The sequence below is a fragment of the Oncorhynchus keta genome, unplaced genomic scaffold (genome assembly GCF_023373465.1).
Source record: "Oncorhynchus keta strain PuntledgeMale-10-30-2019 unplaced genomic scaffold, Oket_V2 Un_contig_2111_pilon_pilon, whole genome shotgun sequence".
In the NCBI taxonomy this organism is placed as follows: Eukaryota; Metazoa; Chordata; class Actinopteri; order Salmoniformes; family Salmonidae; genus Oncorhynchus; species Oncorhynchus keta.
Genome location: NW_026282320.1, coordinates 1404 through 25089, shown reverse-complemented (window position 1 = coordinate 25089; position 23686 = coordinate 1404). Strand labels below are relative to the sequence as shown.

The following is a 23686-nucleotide window of genomic DNA, read 5'->3' as shown; positions in this document are numbered from 1 at the left end:
GGAGTTCATCTGGATGAAGTTCCACTCCACAACAGCCATCTCAGAGAAGAAGGTTCTCCTGGAGGCTCTCACCTGCAGTGACAATGGCTTCCTGCTCAACCGGTAAGTCATTTGTAACAGAACTTTATTGTTCCCTAACAGGGAAACAGAACTTTATTGTTCAATCAGATGGAAACAACTTTCTGCTCAACCGGTGAGTCAATATTAAATAACTTTATTGATCCATCACATGAAATTTCACAACAGCTTTGTGCTCAACTGGTGAGTAAACCATATTTAGCATCTCCTGGCTCCACACATAGCCTTCAAGCTGATGCAGTCCTTCAGAACATCTACACCAAAAAAGTCGGAATAAATCCATGTAATATAGTCTGCACCACCACAATAAATCCATGTAATATAGTCTACACCACCACAATAAATCCATGTAATACAGTCTGCAGCACCACAATAAATCCATGTAATATAGTCTACACCACCACAATAAATCCATGTAATATAGTCTACACCACTACAATAAATCCATGTAATATAGTCTACACCACTACAATAAATCCATGTAATACAGTCTACACCACCACAATAAATCCGACCACAATAAATCCATGTAATACAGTCTGCAGCACCACAATAAATCCATGTAATATAGTCTGCAGCACCACAATAAATCCATGTAATACAGTCTGCAGCACCACAATAAATCCATGTAATATAGTCTACACCACCACAATAAATCCATGTAATACAGTCTGCAGCACCACAATAAATCCATGTAATATAGTCTACACCATCACAATAAATCCATGTAATATAGTCTACACCACCACAATAAATCCATGTAATATAGTCTGCACCACCACAATAAATCCATGTAATATAGTCTACACCATCACAATAAATCCATGTAATATAGTCTACACCACCACAATAAATCCATGTAATATAGTCTACACCACCACAATAAATCCATGTAATATAGTCTACACCACCACAATAAATCCATGTAATATAGTCTACACCATCACAATAAATCCATGTAATATAGTCTACACCACCACAATAAATCCATGTAATACAGCCTGCAGCACCACAATAAATCCATGTAATACAGTCTGCAGCACCACAATAAATCCATGTAATACAGTCTGCAGCACCACAATAAATCCATGTAATACAGTCTGCAGCACCACAATAAATCCATGTAATATAGTCTGCAGCACCACAATAAATCCATGTAATACAGCCTGCAGCACCACAATAAATCCATGTAATACAGTCTGCAGCACCACAATAAATCCATGTAATATAGTCTGCAGCACCACAATAAATCCATTATTCTAGACGCGTCTAAAGAAACATGAAAAAAAGGTAGTCTCTTTCAGAAGAACATAAGAACATTCTCTTTGTTGTCCTTATGATAGGTCCTAATCCATTTATTTTTATCTTAAAAAACTCCCTAATCCCTGCCGATGACAAGCATACCCATAATATGATGCAGCCACCTCCATTTGTATTCAGGAGACAAAGTCCATTTCTCTGACAAATATTTTGCATTATTACCTTATTGTCTTATTGCAAACAGGAAGCGTGTTTTGGAATATGTTTTATTCTGTAAAGGCTTCTTTTCCCTCTGTGATTTAGGTCGGTGTTGTGGAGTAACTTCAATGTTGTTGATCCATCCTCAGTTTTCTCCTATCACAACCATTGAACTCTGTAACTGTTTTTAAAGTCACCATTGGCCTCATGGTGAAATCCCTGAGCGGTTTCCTGAAATCCCTCTCCGTCAACTAAGTTAGGTAGGACGCCTGTATCTTTGTAGTGACTGGGTGTACTGATACACCATCCAAAGTGTAGTTAATAACTTCACCAGGCTCAAAGGGATATTCTATGTTTTATTTTTTACTCATCTACCAATAGGAGCCATTCTTTGCGAGGCATTGGAAACCTCCTCGTCTTTGTCGTTGAGTCTGTGCTTGAAATTCACTGAGGACCTTACAGATAGTATTATGTGTAGTATGGAGTATGTGTGAGCACAGAGCTGAGGGACATTACAGATAATTGTAGTGTGTGGGATGTGTGGAGCACAGATACGGGTCGTCATTAAAATATGGTGTTGTACAACATCAGTGCACACAGAGTGAGTCCGTGCAACATATTATCTGACTTGCACATGTTGACTCCTCAACTTATTCAGGCCTTAATTAACAAAGGGGTGGAATACTTTATTGACTCAAGACATTTCAGTTTTTACATCTTAATTATTATTTTGTAAACATAATTCCACTTTGACGTTACGGGAATTGTTTGTAGACAAGTGACGCGAAATCTAAATGTAATCCGTTTTAAATTCAGGCTGTAACTGAAACTAAATGTAGGGAAACGTCACGGGGTGTGAATCCTTTCTGAAGAGGCTCTGTGTGTACAGTTACTGTACAAGTATAGGACCACGTTGGTTGAGTCACTGGGAGACGTTAGAGGCTCACCTAGACCTTCTCTTTTCTATTGATGTGAAATATCTCTCATTTCAAATGGCCCTTTCCTTCGCCCAAGTAACGGATGTGAAATGGCCCTGTCCTTCGCCCATGTAATGGATGTGAAATGGTCCTGTCCTTCGCCCATGTAATGGATGTGAAATGTCTCTGTCCTTCGCCCAAGTAACGGATGTGAAATGGCCCTGTCCTTCGCCCATGTAATGGATGTGAAATGTCCCTGTCCTTCGCCCAAGTAACGGATGTGAAATGGCCCTGTCCTTCGCCCATGTAACGGATGTGAAATGTCCCTGTCCTTCGCCCATGTAACGGATGTGAAACGGCCCTGTCCTTCGCCCATGTAACGGATGTGAAACGGCCCTGTTCTTCGCCCATGTAACAGATGTGAAATGTCTAGCTAGTTAGCGGTGGTGCGCGCTAATAGCGTTTCAATCGGTGATGTCACTCGCTCTGAGACCTTGAAGTAGTGGTTCCCCCGCGGCTTTTGTGGAGCGATGGGTAACGATGCTTCGTGGGTGACTGATGTTGATGTGTTTTTTAAATTTTTATTTTTTTTATTTTACCTTTATTTAACCAGGCAAGTCAGTTAAGAACACATTCTTATTTTCAATGACGGCCTGGGAACAGTGGGTTAACTGCCTGTTCAGGGGCAGAACGACAGATTTGTACCCCTTGTCAGCTCGGGGTTTGAACTCACAACCTTCCGGTTACTAGTCCAACGCTCTTAACCACTAGGCTACACTGTGTGCGGAGGGTTTGCCCCTCCCGGGTATGGGCGAGGGGACGGCTTAAAGTTATACTGTTACACCCACACAGTAGCCATGAAACACTGCAGTGGATGGAAGAGTGTGTCTGTGTGTTGACTGACTATATACCCCAGTGGCCTTGAAACACTGCAGTGGATGGAAGAGTGTGTCTGTGTGTTGACTGACTATATACCCCAGTGGCCTTGAAACACTGCAGTGGATGGAAGAGTAGGGCTGTGTGTTGACTGACTATATACCCCAGTAGCCTGGCCTCCCTCCTTTCTCCCTGAAACCCTGGAGCTTCAATAGTTGGATGGTGGGACATGTGTCTGGGCTCCAGTCCTTAGTGGAGAGTATACCCCAGTAACCCTGCAGGTAGAGAGTGGGGATTCCCAGTAAACCTGCAGTTAGAGTGGGGATTCTAGTAACCCTGCAGGTAGAGACTGTGGGGGATTTTGAACCCTGCAGGTAGAGAGTGGGGATTCTGGAACTAGGTAGAGAGTATTCTGTAACCCTGTAGAGAGTGGGGATTCCCAGTAACCCTGCAGGTAGAGAGTGGGGATTCTAGTAACCCTGCAGGTAGAGAGTGGGGATTCCCAGTAACCCTGCAGGTAGAGAGTGGGGATTCCCAGTAACCCTGCAGGTAGAGAGTGGGGATTCCCAGTAACCCTGCAGGGTAGAGAGTGGGGATTCCCAGTAACCCTGCAGGTCAATACTGGGGGATTCCCAGTAACCCTGCAGGTAGAGTGGGGATTCCCAGTAACCCTACAGGTAGAGAGTGGGATTCCCAGTAACCCTGCAGGTAGAGGATTCACCAGTAACCCAGCAGGTAGAGAGTGGGATTCCCAGTAACCCTGCAGGTAGAGAGTGGGGATTCCCAGTAACCCTGCAGGTAGAGAGTGGGGATTCCCGAGTAACCCTGCAGGTAGAGAGTGGGGATTCCCAGTAACCCTGCAGGTAGAGAGTCCTCTTCCCAGTAAACCTCAGGTCAGAGAGTGGGGATTCCCAGTAACCCTGCAGGTAGAGATGGGGATTCTGGGACCCTGCAGGTAGTAGAGTGGGGATTCAGTAACCCTGCAGGTAGAGAGTGGGGATTCCCAGTCTCCCTGCAGGTAGAGAGTGGGGATTCCCAGTAACCCTGCAGGTAGAGAGTGGGGATTCCCAGTAACCCTGCAGGTAGAGTGGGGATTCCCAGTAACCCTGCAGGTAGAGAGTGGGGATTCCCAGTAACCCTGGGTAGAGAGTGGGGGATTCCCAGTAACCCTGCAGGTAGCTGAGAGTGGGGATTCCCAGTAACCCTGCAGGTAGAGAGTGGGGATTCCCAGTAACCCTGCAGGTAGAGAGGGGGATTCCAGTAACACTGCAGGTAGAATCAGAGAGCTGATGGAGAGAACATGTTTATAGGGCCGTAGGATTTGACCTTTTAATACAGGTTAATACCAGGAATAGAATACTGGGGGATTTGACCTTTAGGTTAATACTGGGAACTAGAATAGTGTGCTGTAGGATTTGACCTTTAGGTTAAGCTAGGAACTAGAATAGAGAGGGGATTTGACCTTTAGGTTAATACTGCAGGAACTAGAATACTGTATGGAGATTTGACCAGAGAGGTTAATACCAGTAACTAGAATACTGTACTGTAGGATTTGACCTTTAGGTTAATACTAGGAACTAGAATACTGTACTGTAGGATTTGACTTTTGGTTAATACTGGGAACTAGAATATTGTACTGTAGGATTTGACCTTTAGGTTAATACTAGGAACTAGAATACTGATTGTAGGATTTGACCTTTAGGTTAATACTAGAACTAGAATACTGTACTGTAGGATTTGACCTTTAGGTTAATACCAGAACTAGAATACTGTACTGTAGGATTTGACCTTTAGGTTAATACTGGGAACTAGAATACTGTACTGTAGGATTTGACCTTTAGGTTAATACTAGGAACTAGAATACTGTACTGTTGATTGACCTTTAATACAGGTTAATACCAGGAACTAGAATACTGTACTGGGGACCTTTAGGTTAATACTAGAACTAGAATACAGTACTGTAGGATTTTGACCAGGAACTAGAATACTGTACTGTAGGATTTGACCTTTAGGTTAATACTAGGAACTGAATACTGTACCAGTTGGAGGTTGACCTTTAATACAGGTTAATACCAGGAACTAGAATACTGTACTGTAGGATTTGACCTTAGGTTAATACTAGGAACTAGAATACTGTACCGTAGGAGACCTTTAAATACAGGTTAATACTGGGAACTAGAATACTGTACTGTAGGATTTGACCTTTAGGTTAATACTAGAACTAGAATACTGGGGCCAGCTGGATTTGACCTTTTAATACAGGTTAATACCAGGAACTAGAATGTACTGTAGGGACCAGCTTTATAGACAGGTTAATAGAGGGATTTGACTAGAAGCATGTACTGTACTGGGCCTTAATAGGTTAATACTCAGAACTAGAATACAGAGACTGTAGATTTGACCTTTAGGTTAATACTAGGAACCAGAATATAGTACACCAGGATTTGACCTTTAATACAGGTTAATACCAGGAACTAGAATACTGTACTGTAGATTTGACCTTAGGTTAGATACTAGGAACTAGAATACTGTACCAGGATGTTGACCTTTAATACAGGTTAATACTGGGAACTAGAATAGCATGACTGGGGACCAGGTTAATACTAGGAACTAGAATACTGTACTGTTGGATTTGACCTTTTAATACAGGTTAATACCAGGAACTAGAATACCAGTACTGTAGGATTTGACCTTTAGGTTAATACTAGGGCCACTAGAATAATGTACTGTAGGATTTGACCTTTAATACAGGTTAATACTAGGAACTAGAATACTGTACTGTAGGATTTGACCTTTTAATACAGGTTAATACTAGGAACTAGAATACTGTACTGTAGGATTTGACCTTTAATACAGGTTAATACTAGGAACTAGAATACTGTACTGTAGGATTTGACCTTTAGGTCAATACTAGGAACTAGAATACTGTACTGTTGGATTTGACCTTTAATACAGGTTAATACTGACTTTCCAATGTATCCAGGTTGAAGACCTCACCACCACGACTCACCAGGCTAGTTACAGTATGAGACAGGAAGAAGGACAGGCACTTCCTGATTTGAAGCGAGTCAATCTGAAACACACATAACCCTTGCTTTGTGTATCTAGTCCTCTGTCTACACTAGCGCAGAACTTCAGCATCAATGTATTGGGGCATTCTGAAGGGGTATGCTAGCATGGACACATCATATTGGGACCCAGGTTTTGTCGGAGCACACTGAACAAGGCCCTCTCACTGACAGTACAACCCTCTAGTGCAGTAAGCCCCTATAGAGTCCGGGGCCAGCTGTATATGAACACCAGAGAGAGAGATTGCAGTAAGCATGACAGGGGCCAGCTGTATAGACACCAGAGATTGCAGTAAGCATGACAGGGGCCAGCTGTATAGACACCAGAGAGGAGATTGCAGTAAGCATGACAGGGGCCAGCTGTATAGACACCAGAGATTGCAGTAAGCATGACAGGGGCCAGCTGTATAGACACCAGAGATTGCAGTAAGCATGACAGGGGCCAGCTGTATAGACACCAGAGAGGAGATTGCAGTAAGCATGACAGGGGCCAGCTGTATAGACACCAGAGAGGAGATTGCAGTAAGCATGACAGGGGCCAGCTGTATAGACACCAGAGAGGAGATTGCAGTAAGCATGACAGGGGCCAGCTGTATAGACACCAGAGAGGAGATTGCAGTAAGCATGACAGGGGCCAGCTGTATAGACACCAGAGAGGAGATTGCAGTAAGCATGACAGGGGCCAGCTGTATAGACACCAGAGAGGATATTGCAGTAAGCATGACAGGGCCAGCTGTATAGACACCAGAGAGGAGATTGCAGTAAGTATGACAGGGACCAGCTGTATAGACACCAGAGAGGAGATTGCAGTAAGCATGACAGGGGCCAGCTGTATAGACACCAGACAGGAGATTGCAGTAAGTATGACAGGGGCCAGCTATATAGACACCAGAGAGGAGATTGCAGTAAGCATGACAGGGGCCAGCTGTATAGACACCAGAGAGGAGATTGCAGTAAGCATGACAGGGGCCAGCTGTATAGACACCAGAGAGGGGATTGCAGTAAGCATGACAGGGGCCAGCTGTATAGACACCAGAGAGGAGATTGCAGTAAGCATGACAGGGCCAGCTGTATAGACACCAGAGAGGAGATTGCAGTAAGCATGACAGGGGCCAGCTGTATAGACACCAGAGAGGAGATTGCAGTAAGCATGACAGGGGCCAGCTGTATAGACACCAGAGGAGATTGCAGTAAGCATGACAGGGGCCAGCTGTATAGACACCAGAGAGGAGATTGCAGTAAGCATGACAGGGGCCAGCTGTATAGACACCAGAGAGGAGATTGCAGTAAGCATGACAGGGGCCAGCTGTATAGACACCAGAGAGGAGATTGCAGTAAGCATGACAGGGGCCAGCTGTATAGACACCAGAGAGGAGATTGCAGTAAGCATGACAGGGGCCAGCTGTATAGACACCAGAGAGGAGATTGCAGTAAGCATGACAGGGGCCAGCTGTATAGACACCAGAGAGGAGATTGCAGTAAGCATGACAGGGGCCAGCTGTATAGACACCAGAGAGGAGATTGCAGTAAGCATGACATGGGCCAGCTGTATAGACACCAGAGAGGAGATTGCAGTAAGCATGACAGGGGCCAGCTGTATAGACACCAGAGATTGCAGTAAGCATGACAGGGGCCAGCTGTATAGACACCAGAGAGGAGATTGCAGTAAGCATGACAGGGGCCAGCTGTATAGACACCAGAGAGGAGATTGCAGTAAGCATGACAGGGGCCAGCTGTATAGACACCAGAGAGGAGATTGCAGTAAGCATGACAGGGGCCAGCTGTATAGACACCAGAGAGGAGATTGCAGTAAGCATGACAGGGGCCAGCTGTATAGACACCAGAGATTGCAGTAAGCATGACAGGGCCAGCTGTATAGACACCAGAGAGGAGATTGCAGTAAGCATGACAGGGGCCAGCTGTATAGACACCAGAGAGGAGATTGCAGTAAGCATGACAGGGGCCAGCTGTATAGACACCAGAGAGGAGATTGCAGTAAGCATGACAGGGCCAGCTGTATAGACACCAGAGAGGACAGAGATTGCAGTAAGCATGACAGGGGCCAGCTGTATAGACACCAGAGAGGAGATTGCAGTAAGCATGACAGGGGCCAGCTGTATAGACACCAGAGAGGAGATTGCAGTAAGCATGACAGGGGCCAGCTGTATAGACACCAGAGAGGAGATTGCAGTAAGCATGACAGGGGCCAGCTGTATAGACACCAGAGAGGAGATTGCAGTAAGCATGACAGGGGCCAGCTGTATAGACACCAGAGAGGAGATTGCAGTAAGCATGACAGGGGCCAGCTGTATAGACACCAGAGAGGAGATTGCAGTAAGCATGACATGTGGATTTTCAGGAAGCAGGGTAGTTAGTATGTAAAGTGGTTGTCAGGGCGCTGAGAGTATAATTGATGGTTTATAATCCCTGCAGGTCTCCGTGATCCATCACTAATCGATCAGAAGTAAACCAGATGATCGCCTGCCACTTGACAGCAATCCAACATCTGATCGTAGGAATTATCTGGCTGTCAAATAACAGCTATTATCCGCGTGTTTAAAAACACATTTACTAAATGCGTCTCTCTGTATCTTTCCTGGCAACTTGTGTCATCTGGGGCTAATGAAGATGCCTGGAGAGAAAACAGTGATAATACCCAGAATCCTTATTACCATAACTATGTTTCGGAGAGGAGGAGAACAAGGGGCATTAGTTTGCAGGCTGTGGAACAGAGAGTAGAGAATCTGGACACATTGTGCCAGACAGGCCAGGAGACAGAAGGCAGGAGACACACCAACAAGCTCTACAGCTAATTAGTATGAGTCACAGTCCTGCGGAAGGGTATTGGCATGCCTGAGGAGAGTTAGAGGAGTGTGGGGGTGAGGTAGGGGGGTGGAGGAGCTTGTGCTATGTGTGCCAAGGCACCCACCTCACCCCTCTCTCCTAATGTGTGTCAACGCTGAATAAAATGCCACGCGCCTATAAAACGCCAAGGCACCCCGTCACCAGTGTGTGTGTGTGTGTGTGTGTGTGTGTGTGTGTGTGTGTGTGTGTGTGTGTGTGTGTGTGTGTGTGTGTGTGTGTGTGTGTGTGTGTGTGTGCCCTCTCACCCCTCTACCATTGTAATCCAGGCAGGGCAGAATAGAAAGCAGAGCATGTGTAGCAGCTGTGATCCTGTCCCTCTGAGACCTGGGGGGGAACAATGAGTCTGTTACGCTCCACAGGACCAGGAAGAAGCTACCTAGCAGAGGATGAAGCTGCTGGAGCTTTAGGGGCTTAATTGAATGGAGTGAATCATTTACTTTACAATGTACAGAGGCTGTGTCACAAATGGCTCCCTAGTAGAAGCAGGAATGTCGTCTCTCTCAGAATCAATGATTTTACGGCTTTAAAGACACACTTGAATTTCACACCGCATGCGCTACTGAAGGTTGAAAATAAAACCCATGTCTGTGATTAGATCAGTGTGTGTGTGTGTGTGTCCGTGCCTGTTTGCGTGTTTTCATGGGGGTTATCTTAGGCACGTAAGTGATACTCCATCTACAGACAAGAAAACTGGACAGGATAGACAAGATATGCTCTTCCAGATCCCCGCTAAGCTCTGAGGCTCTGGGGCTCTGGGGCTCTGAGGCTCTGGGGCTCTGGGGCTCTGAGGCTCTGGGGCCTGGGGCTCTGGGGCTCTGAGGCTCTGAGGCTCTGAGGCTCTGAGGCTCTGGGGGCCTGGGGCTCTGAGGTTCTGGGGCTCTGAGGCCTCTGAGGCTTGGGACTCTGAGGCCTGAGGCTCTGGGGCTCTGGGGCCTGAGACACTGGGGCTCTGAGGCTCTGGGGGTCTGAGGCTCTGAGGCCTGAGGCTGGCTCTAGATGGGCCAGAGGTTCTGGATTGCTGTCTCCTCTGACCCTTGACAAATTGTATCCTCTCCTCTGAGGGTGCATGATGTGAGCTGAGCAGGGGCCCTGCCTTCCCAGATAGACCACGTTCAGTCTGCTCTAAAAACGAGGTGATCCAGCTGCATAAACCCTGCCTTCCCTGATAGACCATGTTTGCTTATAAAAACGAGGTGATCTCAGCGCTGCATAAACCCTGCCTTCCTGGGATAGACCACGCTCAGCCTGCTCTAAAACGAGGTGATCTCAGCGCTGCATAAACCCTGCCTTCCCTGATGACCACGTTCAGCCTGCTATAAAACGAGGTGATCTCAGCACTGCATGTCCCCTGCCTTCCCTGATAGACCACGTTCAGCCTGCTCTAAAACGAGGTGATCTCAGCGCTGCAGAGGCCCTGCCTTCCTGAAAGACCATGTTCAGCCTGCTCTAAAACGAGGTGATCTCAGCGCCAGATAAAACCCTGCCTTCCCTGAAAGACCACGTTCAGCCTGCTCTAAAACGAAGTGATCTCAGCACTGCATAAACCCTGCCTTCCCTGATAGACCACGTTCAGCCTGCTCTAAAACGAGGTGATCTCAGCGCTAGATGAACCCTGCCATTCCCTGACAGACCACGTTCAGCCTGCTCTAAAACGAGGTGATCTCAGCGCTGCATAAACCCTGCCTTCCCGGATAGACCAAGTTCTGCCTGACTAAAAACGGGATCTCAGCGCTGCATAAACCCTGCCTTCCTGATAGACCACGTTCAGCCTGCTCTAAAACGAGGTGATCTCAGCGCTTGCATAAACCCTGCCTTCCCCCTGATAGACCACGTTCAACCTGCTCTAAAACGAGGTGATCTCAGCGCTGCATAAACCCTGCCTTCCCAGATAGACCACGTTCAGCCTGCTCTAAAACGAGGTGATCTCAGCGCTGCATAAACCCTGCCTTCCCTGATAGACCATGTTTATAGCCTGCTCTAAAACGAGGTGATCTCAGCGCTGCATAAACCCTGCCTTCCCCTGATCAGACCACGTAAAGCCTGCTCTAAAACGAGGTGATCTCAGCGCTGACATAAACCCTGCCTTCCCTGATAGACCACGTTCAGCCTGCTCTAAAACGAGGTGATCTCAGCGCTGCATAAACCCTGCCTTCCCTGATAGACCACGTTCAGCCTGCTCTCGAGGTGATCTCAGCACTGCATAAACCCTGCCTTCCTGATAGACCACGTCAGCCTGCTCTAAAACGAGGTGATCTCAGCACTGCATAAACCCTGCCTTCCCTGATAGACCACGTTCAGCCTGCTCTAAAACAAGGTGATCTCAGCGTTGCAGGCCCTGCCTTCCCTGATAGACCATGTTCAGCCTGCTCTAAAACGAGGTGATCTCAGCGCTGCATAAACCCTGCCTTCCCTGATAGACCACGTGTTCAGCCTGCTCTAAAACGAGGTGATCTCAGCCTGCATAAACCCTGCCTTCCCTGATAGACCACGTTCAGCCTGCTCTAAAACGAGGTGATCTCAGCGGGTGGAAACCCTGCCTTCCCTGATAGACCACGCTCAGCCTGCTCTAAAACCAGGTGATCTCAACGCTGAACGACTCCTTTTACATTCCCAGAAGACTCAGAAAGACCTCAATAATTTCCTGTGTGAGGGGCCATTTTATTTTCTGTCGTCTGGTTTGTGGTTGGGTGGAAAGGGAAATAAAAGTTATGCTGTAGCGGTGTGTGAGCTGCTGGGGATTTGTGGATGTGTGTGTGTGTGCTCAAAAATCAGTGCTTGGAAACTTAGAGAAACTAACAGGGGAACTTAATGTTCCATCTCCACAGGGTGTTCTCTGTTATTGTAATCAGGCAGGGCAGGAAAACAGAGAAGAAATGATAATTGGAGCAGGAGATCCTGTCCCAAACAGCTGACCAGGCGGGTACAGGAGACCCGTCTCCCAAACAGCTGACCAGGCTGTTACGCTCCACAGCTGACAGTGGGTAAGAAGCTACTCAGCAGAGGATGAAGGTGGGTACAGGAGACTGCCTAAACAAAGACCAGGCGTGGTAGGAATCATCTCCCAAACAGCTGACACAAATGGCTGGGTAGCAGGAGATGTCATCTCCCAAACAGCCGGGATTTTACGGCTTTAAAGACCCGTCTGAAACAGCTGACCAGGCGGATACAGGGAGACCCGTTCCCAAACAGCTGACCAGGCGGATACAGGAGACCCGCCTCCCAAACAGCTGACCAGGTGTGTGTGTGTGTCCCAAACAGCTGACCAGGCGGGTACAGGGAGTCCCATCTCCCAAACATGACTGGAAAGACGGATACAGGAGTCTCTGATCTCCCAAACATCTGGGAGAAAACTCTGAGGCGTACAGGAGTCCCGTCTCTCCCAAACATCTGGAAAGACTACAGGAGTCTCATCTCCCAAACATCTGGAAAGACGGATGGAGTCCCAGGGGCTCCCAAACATCTGGAAAGACGGCTCTGGAGTCCCATCTCCCAAACATCTGGAAAGACGGCTCTGGGGTCCTGATTCCCAAACATCTGGAAAGACGGATACAGGAGTCTCATCTCCCAAACATCTGGAAAGACGGATACAGGAGTCCCGTCTCCCAAACATCTGGAAAGACGGATACAGGGGTCCTCTCCCCAAACATCTGGAAAGCGGATACAGGAGTCTCATCTCCAAACATCTGGAAAGACTCTGGGAGTCCCGTCTCCCAAACATCTGGAAAAACTGCTCTGGAGTCTCTGAGGCTCCCAAACTCTGAAAGACGGATACAGGAGTCCCATCTCCCGATCGGCCTGGAAAAGACGGGTGAGGTCGGAAACTGCAAAACTTGACTAAATTGTATGCACTACTAGTGACTGAAAGTTTTATAATGTAGGATGATGATCTCAGCCAGTGATAAACCCTGCCTTCCCAATAGACCACAGATCAGCCTGCTCAAAAGAACGAGGTGATTCTACAGCGCTGCATTTGCTGTGTGGGCTTCCCTGATAGACCATCTGTTCACTAAAGCATTAGATTGGAAAACTGAGGTGATCTCAGCACTGCAGAACCCTGAGCCATCCTGACTAGAGGCAATTGCTCAGCCTCTAAAGTTTAGAGTCTAAACAAAACGAGGTGATCTAGAGCGCCAACATAAGCCCTGGTCTTCCTACATCGTCCATCAGTTCAAGAGCACAGAGTAAAATGAGAAGAGAAACAGCGCTGCATAAACCCTATAGACCATATTCAGCCCCATCTAAAACGGTAGGATTTGAACAAAACCCTGCCTTCCCTGATAGACCACGTGTGAGTTCCTGCTCTAACTAACGAGGTGATCTCCTGCATGATAAACCCTGCAAATTGGAAACGTATATACCGTGGCGCTGTCTTTTCTGTAATATCATTCTCGTTGCCTGTGATCTCAGCGCTCATTTGCATAACCCCGTCTATCTACATTTGATACGTCTCATCAGCTTCATGCTTTCTGAGGCAGCTGAACATGGTATTAAAACTGATTTTTGGTCATTGAATTTAAAACATTCTCCTTCCCTGACTGAGTCTGTCTTAATGTGTTTAAACGAGGTGATCCTCCAGAGACTGAGTCTGTCTTAATGTGTTTCTATTTCTACGTTCTCCTCCAGACTGAGTCTGTCTTAACGAGGTGATTTCTACGTTCTCCTCTAAACTGAGTCTGTCCTAATGACCTATTTCAGCCTCCTCTAGACTGAGGTGATCTTAGCTGCTATTTACCTTCTCCTCCAGACCGAGTCTGTCTTAATGCCTGCTCTATTTCTAGGTTGATCTCCTCCAGACTGAGTCTGTCTTGGGTGTTTCTATTTCTAGACCACCTCCAGACTGAGTCTGTCTTAAACGTGGTGATTTCTAGGTTCTCCTCCAGACTGAGTCTGTCTTGATGTGTTTCTATTTCACGTTCTCCTCCAGACTGAGTCTGTCTTAATGTGTTTCTATTTCACGTTCTCCTCCAGACTGAGTCTGTCTTAATGTGTTTCACGTTCAGCCTCCTCCAGACTGAGTCTGTCTGGGTGATCTCAGCGCTCTCCAGACCCTGAGTCTGTCTTAATGTGTAATTTCACGTCCTCCAGACTGAGTCTGTCTTAATGTGATCTATTTCAGCGCTGCATCCAGACTGAGCCTTCCTAATGTGTTTCTATTTCCACGCTCAGCTCCAGACTGAAACAAGGTGTCTTAGCGTGCTTCTATTTCCCTGCCTCCTCCAGACTGAGTCTGTCTTAATGTGTTTCTATTTCTACGCTCTCAAAACCAAGTCTGTCTCAGCGCTGCTATTTCTACCCTGCCTCCAGACTGAGACTGTCGTTAAGCCTGTTTCTAAAACGAGAGGTGATCTCAGCGTCTGCATAAACCCTGCCTTTCCCGATTTCCACGTTCAGCCTCCAGACTGAGTCTGTCTTGATGTGCTTCTATTTCTACCCTGCCTTCCCTGAGTCTGTCTTAATGACCACGTTCAGACTGAGCTCTTGAACGTGTCTTTATTTACTAGTTTAATAGCAGAAGTGGATCACCTTGACATTCCCAGAAGACCAGCCAGGAATCTTGTTCTCCCACTGGGCCATTTATTTTCTGTCGATGTTTGGTCAAGGGGAAAGGGGAAATATTGTGAGCGGTGCCGTGAGCTGCTGGGATTTGTGACTGTTGCCACAGATTAGCCGAAAATCAGTGTTGGAAACTTAGAGAAACTAGAATGAGTCTGTCTTAATGTGTTTCTATTTCTACGTTCTCCTCCAGACTGAGTCTGTCTTAATGTGTTTCTATTTCTACGTTCTCCTCCAGACTGAGTCTGTCTTAATGTGTTTCTATTTCTACGTTCTCCTCCAGACTGAGTCTGTCTTAATGTGTTTCTATTTCTACGTTCTCCTCCAGACTGAGTCTGTCTTAATGTGTTTCTATTTCTACGTTCTCCTCCAGACTGAGTCTGTCTTAATGTGTTTCTATTTCTACGTTCTCCTCCAGACTGAGTCTGTCTTAATGTGTTTCTATTTCTACGTTCTCCTCCAGACTGAGTCTGTCTTAATGTGTTTCTATTTCTACGTTCTCCTCCAGACTGAGTCTGTCTTAATGTGTTTCTATTTCTACGTTCTCCTCCAGACTGAGTCTGTCTTAATGTGTTTCTATTTCTACGTTCTCCTCCAGACTGAGTCTGTCTTGATGTGTTTCTATTTCTACGTTCTCCTCCAGACTGAGTCTGGAAAATGGGAGGCAGAGTCCCTGTCTCCCAAACATCTGGAAAGACGGATACAGGAGTCTCATCTCCCCAAACATCTGAAAGACGATGAGGGAGTCCCGTCTCCCAAACATCTGGAAAGGATAGGAGTCCCATCTCCAAACATCTGAAAGACGGATACAGGAGTCTCATCTCCCAAACATCTGGAAAGACGGATACAGGAGTCTCATCTTCCAAACATCTGGAAAGATTGATACAGGAGTCCCGCCTCCCAAACATCTGGAAAGACGGATACAGGAGTCTCATCTCCCAAACATCTGAAAGACGGATACAGGAGTCTCATCTCCCAAACATCTGGAAAGACGGATGATAGAGTCCGTCAAACATTCTGGTGACGGATACAGGAGTCTCAGCTCTATGGCCAAACTGTGTCTATTGTGACTGACGGCCTGACTGTGTCTATTGTGACTGCTGACCAGTCTATTGTGACTGCTGACAGCTCTGGCCTGACCGGTGAGACTGCTGACAGCTCTATGGCCTGACTGTGTCCACAGACTGCTGACAGCTCTACTGGCCTGACTGAAAGTGTCTATTGTGACTGCTGACAGCTCTATGGCCTGACTGAGTCTATTGTGACTGCTGACAGCTCTATGGCCTGACTGAATCTATTGTGACTCTGACAGCTCTATGGCCTGACTGTGTCTATTGTGACTGCTGACAGCTCTATGGCCTGACTGTGTCTATTGTGACTGCTGACAGCTCTATGGCTGGACTGTGTCTATTGTGACTGCTGACAGCTCTATGGCCTGACTGTGTCTATTGTGACTACTGACAGCTCTATGGCCTGACTGTGTCTATTGTGACTGCTGACAGCTCTATGGCCTGACTGTGTCTATTGTGACTGCTGACAGCTCTATGGCCTGACTCTATGTGACTGTCTATTGTGACTGCTGACAGCTCTAGGCTTCTGAGTCTATTGTGACTGCTGACAGCTCTATGACTAACTGTGTCTCTGTGTGACTGCTGACAGCGGCTCTATGGCCTGACTGTGTCTATTGTGACTGCTGACAGCTCTACTGGTCTATTGTGACTGCTGACAGCTCTGTGTCTATTGTGACTGCTGACAGCTCTATGGCCTGACTGTGTCTATTGTGACTGCTGACATTCTCTATGGCCTGACTGAGTCTATTGTGACTGCTGACAGCTCTATGGCCTGACTGTGTCTATTGTGACTGCTGACAGCTTTGGCCTGACTGTGTCTATTGTGACTGCTGACAGCTCTATGGTCTGACTGTGTCTATTGTGACTGCTAAAACTCTATGGTCTATTTCTTTGTGTCACTGCTGACAGCTCTATGGTGTGACTGTTTCTATTGTGACTGCTGACAGCTCTATGGTCTGACTGTGTCTATTGTGACTGCTGACAGCTCTATGGCCTGACTGAGTCTGTTGTGACTGCTGACCCAGCTCTATGGTCTGACTGTGTCTATTGTGACTGCTGACAGCTCTATGGTCTGACTGTGTCTATTGTGACTGCTGACAGCTCTATGGTCTGACTGTGTCTATGTGACTGTTGACAGCTCTATGGTCTGACTGTGTCTATTGTGACTGTTGACAGCTCTATGGTCTGACTGTGTCTATTGTGACTGCTGACAGCTCTATGGCCTGACTGTGTCTATTGTGACTGTTGACAGCTCTATGGCCTGACTGTGTCTATTGTGACTGCTGACAGCTCTATGGCCTGACTGTGTCTATTGTGACTGCTGATGGCCTCCTCTAGACTGACTCTGGCTTATGGCTGTGTGTCTATTGTGACTGCTGACAGCTCTATGGCCTGACTGAGTCTGTCTGTGACTGCTGACAGCTCTATGGTCTGACTGTGTCTATTGTGACTGCTGACAGCTCTGTCCTGACTGTGTCTATTGTGACTGCTGACAGCTCTATGGCCTGACTGAGTCTGTGACTGTTGACAGCTCTATGGCCTGACTGTGTCTATTGTGACTGCTGACAGCTCTGTACGGTCTGACTGTGTCTATTGTGACTGTTGACAGCTCTGACTGTGTCTATTGTGACTGCTGACAGCTCTATGGCCTGACTGTGTCTATTGTGACTGCTGACAGCTCTGGCAGACTGTGTCTGTGACTGCTGAATGGTCTGACTGTGTCTATTGTGACTGTTGACAGCTCTATGGCCTGACTGTGTCTATTGTGACTGCTGACAGCTCTATGGCCTGACTGTGTCTATTGTGACTGTTGACAGCTCTGGCCTGACTGTGTCTATTGTGACTGTTGACAGCTCTATGGTCTGACTGTGTCTATTGTGACTGTTGACAGCTCTATGGCCTGACTGTGTCTATTGTGACTGCTGACAGCTCTATGGTCTGACTGTGTCTGTTGTGACTGCTGACAGCTCTATGGCCTGACTGTGTCTATTGTGACTGCTGACAGCTCTATGGCCTGACTGTGTCTATTGTGACTGACAGCTCTATGGCCTGACTGTGTCTATTGTGACTGCTGACAGCTCTATGGTCTGACTGTGTCTATTTTGACTGCTGACAGCTCTATCCAGACTGTGTCTATTGTGACTGCTGACAGCTCTATGGCCTGACTGTGTCTATTGTGACTGCTGACAGCTCTATGGCCTGACTGTGTCTATTGTGACTGCTGACAGCTCTATGGTCTGACTGTGTCTATTGTGACTGCTGACAGCTCTCACTGTGTCTATTGTGACTGCTGACAGCTCAGGCCTGACCGTGGTCTATTGTGACTGTTGACAGCTCTATGGCTGACTGTGTCTATTGTGACTGCTGACAGCTCTATGGTCTGACTGTGTCTATTGTGACTGCTGACAGCTCTATGGTCTGACTGTGTCTATTGTGACTGCTGACAGCTCTATGGTCTGACTGTGTCTATTTTGACTGTTGACAGCTCTATGGTCTGACTGCTATTGTGACTGCTGACAGCTCTATGGCCTGACTGTGTCTATTGTGACTGCTGACAGCTCTATGGTCTGACTGTGTCTATTGTGACTGCTGACAGCTCTGGCCTGACTGTGTCTATTGTGACTGCTGACAGCTCTATGGTCTGACTGGCTATTGACTGTTGACAGCTCTATGGTCTGACTGTGTCTATTGTGACTGCTGACAGCTCTATGGCCTGACTGTGTCTATTGTGACTGCTGACAGCTCTATGGTCTGACTGTGTCTATTGTGACTGCTGACAGCTCTATGGCCTGACTGTGTCTATTGTGACTGCTGACAGCTCTATGGTCTGACTGTGTCTATTGTGACTGCTGACAGCTCTATGGTCTGACTGTGTCTATTGTGACTGCTGACAGCTCTATGGCCTGACTGTGTCTATTGTGACTGCTGACAGCTCTATGGCCTGACTGTCTATTGTGACTGCTGACAGCTCTATGGCCTGACTGTGTCTATTGTGACTGTTGACAGCTCTATGGCCTGACTGTGTCTATTGTGACTGTTGACAGCTCTATGGCCTGACTGTGTCTATTGTGACTGTTGACAGCTCTATGGCCTGACTGTGTCTATTGTGACTGCTGACAGCTCTATGGCCTGACTGTGTCTATTGTGACTGCTGACAGCTCTATGGTCTGACTGTGTCTATTGTGACTGCTGACAGCTCTATGGCCTGACTGTGTCTATTGTGACTGCTGACAGCTCTATGGCCTGACTGTGTCTATTGTGACTGCTGACAGCTCTATGGCCTGACTGTGTCTATTGTGACTGCTGACAGCTCTATGGCCTGACTGTGTCTATTGTGACTGCTGACAGCTCTATGGCCTGACTGTGTCTATTGTGACTGCTGACAGCTCTATGGTCTGACTGTGTCTATTGTGACTGCTGACAGCTCTATGGTCTGACTGTGTCTATTGTGACTGCTGACAGCTCTATGGCCTGACTGTGTCTGTGACTGTTGACAGCTCTATGGTCTGACTGTGTCTATTGTGACTGCTGACAGCTCTATGGCCTGACTGTGTCTATTGTGACTGCTGACAGCTCTATGGTCTGACTGTGTCTATTGTGACTGCTGACAGCTCTATGGCCTGACTGTGTCTATTGTGACTGCTGACAGCTCTATGGTCTGACTGTGTCTATTGTGACTGCTGACAGCTCTATGGCCTGACTGTGTCTATTGTGACTGCTGACAGCTCTATGGTCTGACTGTGTCTATTGTGACTGCTGACAGCTCTATGGTCTGACTGTGTCTATTGTGACTGCTGACAGCTCTATGGCCTGACTGTGTCTATTGTGACTGCTGACAGCTCTATGGCCTGACTGTGTCTATTGTGACTGCTGACAGCTCTATGGTCTGACTGATTGTGACTGCTGACAGCTCTGGTGACTGTGTCTATTGTGACTGCTGACTCTATGGTCTGACTGTGTCTATTGTGACTGTTGACAGCTCTATGGTCTGACTGTGTCTATTGTGACTGCTGACAGAAATACATTATCCATGTTATACTTTCACTGCCAGAAGACGTTATCAGTCAGATTACTGGACTACATTACCCAGAGACTTTATCAGTCAGATTACTGCTGGACTACATTACCCAGAGACTGTATCAGTCAGATTACTGCTGGACTACATTACCCAGAGATTTATCAGTCAGATTACTGCTGGACTACATTACCCAGAGACTTTTATCAGTCAGATTACTGCTGGACTACATTACCCAGAGACTTTATAATCAGATTACTGCTGACCATTCACTGCCAGATTACTGATGGACTACATTACCAGAGACTTTATCAATCAGATTACTGCTGGACTACATTACCAAAGACTGTATCAGTCAGATTACTGCTGGACTACATTACCCAAAGACTTTACCAGTCAGCGTTACATTACCCACAGATTTTATCAGATTACTGCTGGACTACATTACCCAGAGACTGTACTGTATCAGTCAGAGACTTACCAGTCAGATGCTGGACTACATTACCCAAAGACTTTATCAGTCAGATTACTGCTGACTACATTACCCAGAGACTGTATCAGTCATATTAGCCGCTGACTTTACCAAAGACTGTATCAATCAGATTACTGCTGGACTACATTACCTACAGACTTTATCAGTCATATTACTGCTGGACTACATCTACAGATTTATCAGTCAGATTACTGCTGTACATTACAAGACGTTATCAGTCAGATTACTGCTGGACTACATTACCCAGACTGTATCAGTCAGATTTCTTGCTGGAATACATTACAGATTGTATCAATATTACTGCAGGACTGGTGGATCACTTGCTCCAAAGACTGTATCAGTCAGATTACTGCCAGAGTCAGATTACTGCTGGACTACATTACCCACAGACTGTATCAGTCAGATTACTGCTGGACTACATTACCCAAAGACTGTATCAGTCAGATTACTGCAGACTTTACCCAAAGACCTCAGTCAGATTACTGCTGGACTGACTTCAGTCAGATTACTGCTGGACTACATTACCAAAGATTTATCAGTCAGATTACTGCTGGACTACATGTATCAGTCCTGCTGGACAGAGTACTTTAAACTGAATTTAGTAAGAGGTGACCATGTTTTATTGTACTTTTGTACTCACACCAGATGTTCCATTGTAAGGATGATTCCCTAAATAAACAGTGCCCTGTATGAGGACAATAATATACACTCTTTTATTCACAGTCCTTCTTCTTCTTCTTCTTCTTATCCTCCAGGCTGCTGAATCTTTCTCTGAGCTCAGATTTGGTCCCAGATCAAGATGTCATCGATGTCATCATCCACGTGGGAAGGAACCCGGCATGAAGACACTTAGCCTGGAGGTACTTCAGGGAGAAGTGGGACATCTTGAATTCACGGTAAGAGATTCAAGGCCTCAGACATTGTAATATGTTTGACAGGACTAACGTTCACTGTGTTGCCATAGTGATGTATTATAGTGTTCCTGTGTTTTCGGTAGTGTGATTTGTGTACTTTCCCGGTAGTGATGCATCATAGTATTCCTGTGTTTCCATAGTGATGTATTATAATGTTCCTGTGTTTCCATCATGATGTATTATAGTGTTCCTGTGTTTTCGGTAGTTGATTTGTGTACTAACGTCATGTGTTGCCATAGTGATGCATTATAGTATTCCTGTGTTTCCATAGTGATGCATTATAGTATTCCTGTGTTTCCATAGTGATGCATTATAGTATTCCTGTGTTTCCATAGTGATATATTATAGTGTTCCTGTTGTTGCCATAGTGATGTATTATAGTATTCCTGTGTTTCCATAGTGATGTATTATAGTGTTACTGTTGTTTCCATAGTGATGTATTATAGTGTTCCTGTGTTTCCATAGTGATTATAGTGTTCCTTATAGCGATGTATTATAGTGTTCCTGTTTCCATAGTGATGTATTATAGTGTTACTGTTGTTGCCATATTGATGTATTATAGTGTTACTGTGTTTCCATAGTGATGTATTATAGTGTTCCTGTGTTTCCATAGTGATGTATTATAGTGTTCCTGTGTTTCCATAGTGATATATTATAGTGTTCCTGTGTTTCCATAGTGATATATTATAGTGTTCCTGTTGTTTCCATAGTGATATATTATAGTGTTCCTGTGTTTCCATAGTGATGTATTATAGTGTTCCTGTTGTTTCCATAGTGATATATTATAGTGTTCCTGTTGTTTCCATAGTGATATATTATAGTGTTCCTGTGTTTCCATAGTGATGTATTATAGTGTTCCTGTTGTTTCCATAGTGATATATTATAGTGTTCCTGTGTTTCCATAGTGATGTATTATAGTGTTCCTGTGTTTCCATAGTGATATATTATAGTGTTCCTGGTGTTTCCATAGTGATGTATTATAGTGTATTGTGTTTGTGTAATGGTAGGTTGACTTCACAAAATGAATTTAAATGTACATGGACAATGAAGTAGATATTATTGTATGTCAGATATATTTTACAGTAAATTATTTCTACTTATATGTCTTTTATGTTTGAATAATTCAGTGCTTGTTTTGCATTCTAGTTTATGGGATCTATTTGGGATGGGATCTATTGGACCATTTGGGATCTATTTAACCATTTGTAAACAGATTCACATACAGTACTGTACTTTTGTAGAGTATCATTAAAATTGTGTTGTGATTTCAAGACGATACATACTTGATGCAATCTAGATTCCAGATACTGTAGAAGTGAATGAAAATGACATTTGTGATGGTTGATCTTCCCCCAGAGCTCTTTGGGACTGTGTTCAGCGAAGCCCGAGTAGAACAACAGTGTTTGTAAAAGCCTTTCTTCACAAAACCTCTGCTCTCCATGTTTAGGTACGGAGAGGCCTTATTCATGACCTCTAAGCTAATCAGTGGGGTGACTGAATTCCTGAACACAGAGACGGAGCTGAATGAGGTACGTTTATTTATTAAGGTTCACTCAGGTGTCCCAGTCTTCAGTAACACACTGGCTTATTGTATGATGTGATATATTTAACTACATTGTAAATTACACTTTTTTTTTAAAATGTAAAATAAATCTGAATATATGCTAACTTGGGGATTTTGGCCTTTTAAATAGCAGTATGATTATAACAGGTACATGCCATTTACTAATCTGTCCTGCTCCGTTAAATTGTCTTAACATTGATTTGATGGAGACAGTCTGGTACAGAGTCTCCTTTTAAAATCTAACGTTCTCTAAAAACCATACCTTTATTTCTCATCACAAAGTAAGTCTTTTTTTTAGTGTTTTTCTCACTGATCAGTGGGCATCAGTACCGGTCCAGTAAGCCCGTCTGACAGAACCATAGAGAAGAGACCTAAACCTTAAAGGGATGTTTTATACTGTACGAGTTATTTTTGTTATTTGTTCTCTGCAGTCACTAATTGGCAAAAAAAAAAGAAAAAAAAGCTTTTCTGAAGTTCTGAACTTCAAAGAAACTTCCTGTTTGTTTTTGTGTCTGGGAGTAATTCAAAACATCCGTCTGCATATTACTGCTTATGCATACAGTAGGCCTATATATGAGCCCAAGCCTGGAAAAAGAAAACATGAATTAAATTAATGATTGTGCTGTTACACAATACATAGACCACTGCATATTACACACGGCAGAATTATTATTATTATCTTTGGTACAGAATTGGTCTAGCCTAAATTAAACACATTTAGAGTTGTCCTACAATTATAGGGGATTTGTATTTGATTTTCAATAGTCTACTAATTGGGTATTTTTATATTTTGATAATTATCTCATCACCGTACG

At 45.4% G+C, this 23686-nt stretch overlaps 1 long non-coding RNA gene across 1 annotated transcript; it reads left to right on the top strand.

Moving 5' to 3' along the window:
- Positions 1–22940, top strand: LOC127920902 (uncharacterized). Its single transcript, XR_008107923.1, has 3 exons — positions 1–102; positions 21149–21289; positions 22755–22940. It is a non-coding gene; the product is annotated as an uncharacterized LOC127920902 (long non-coding RNA).
- Positions 22941–23686: the final 746 nt, after the last annotated feature.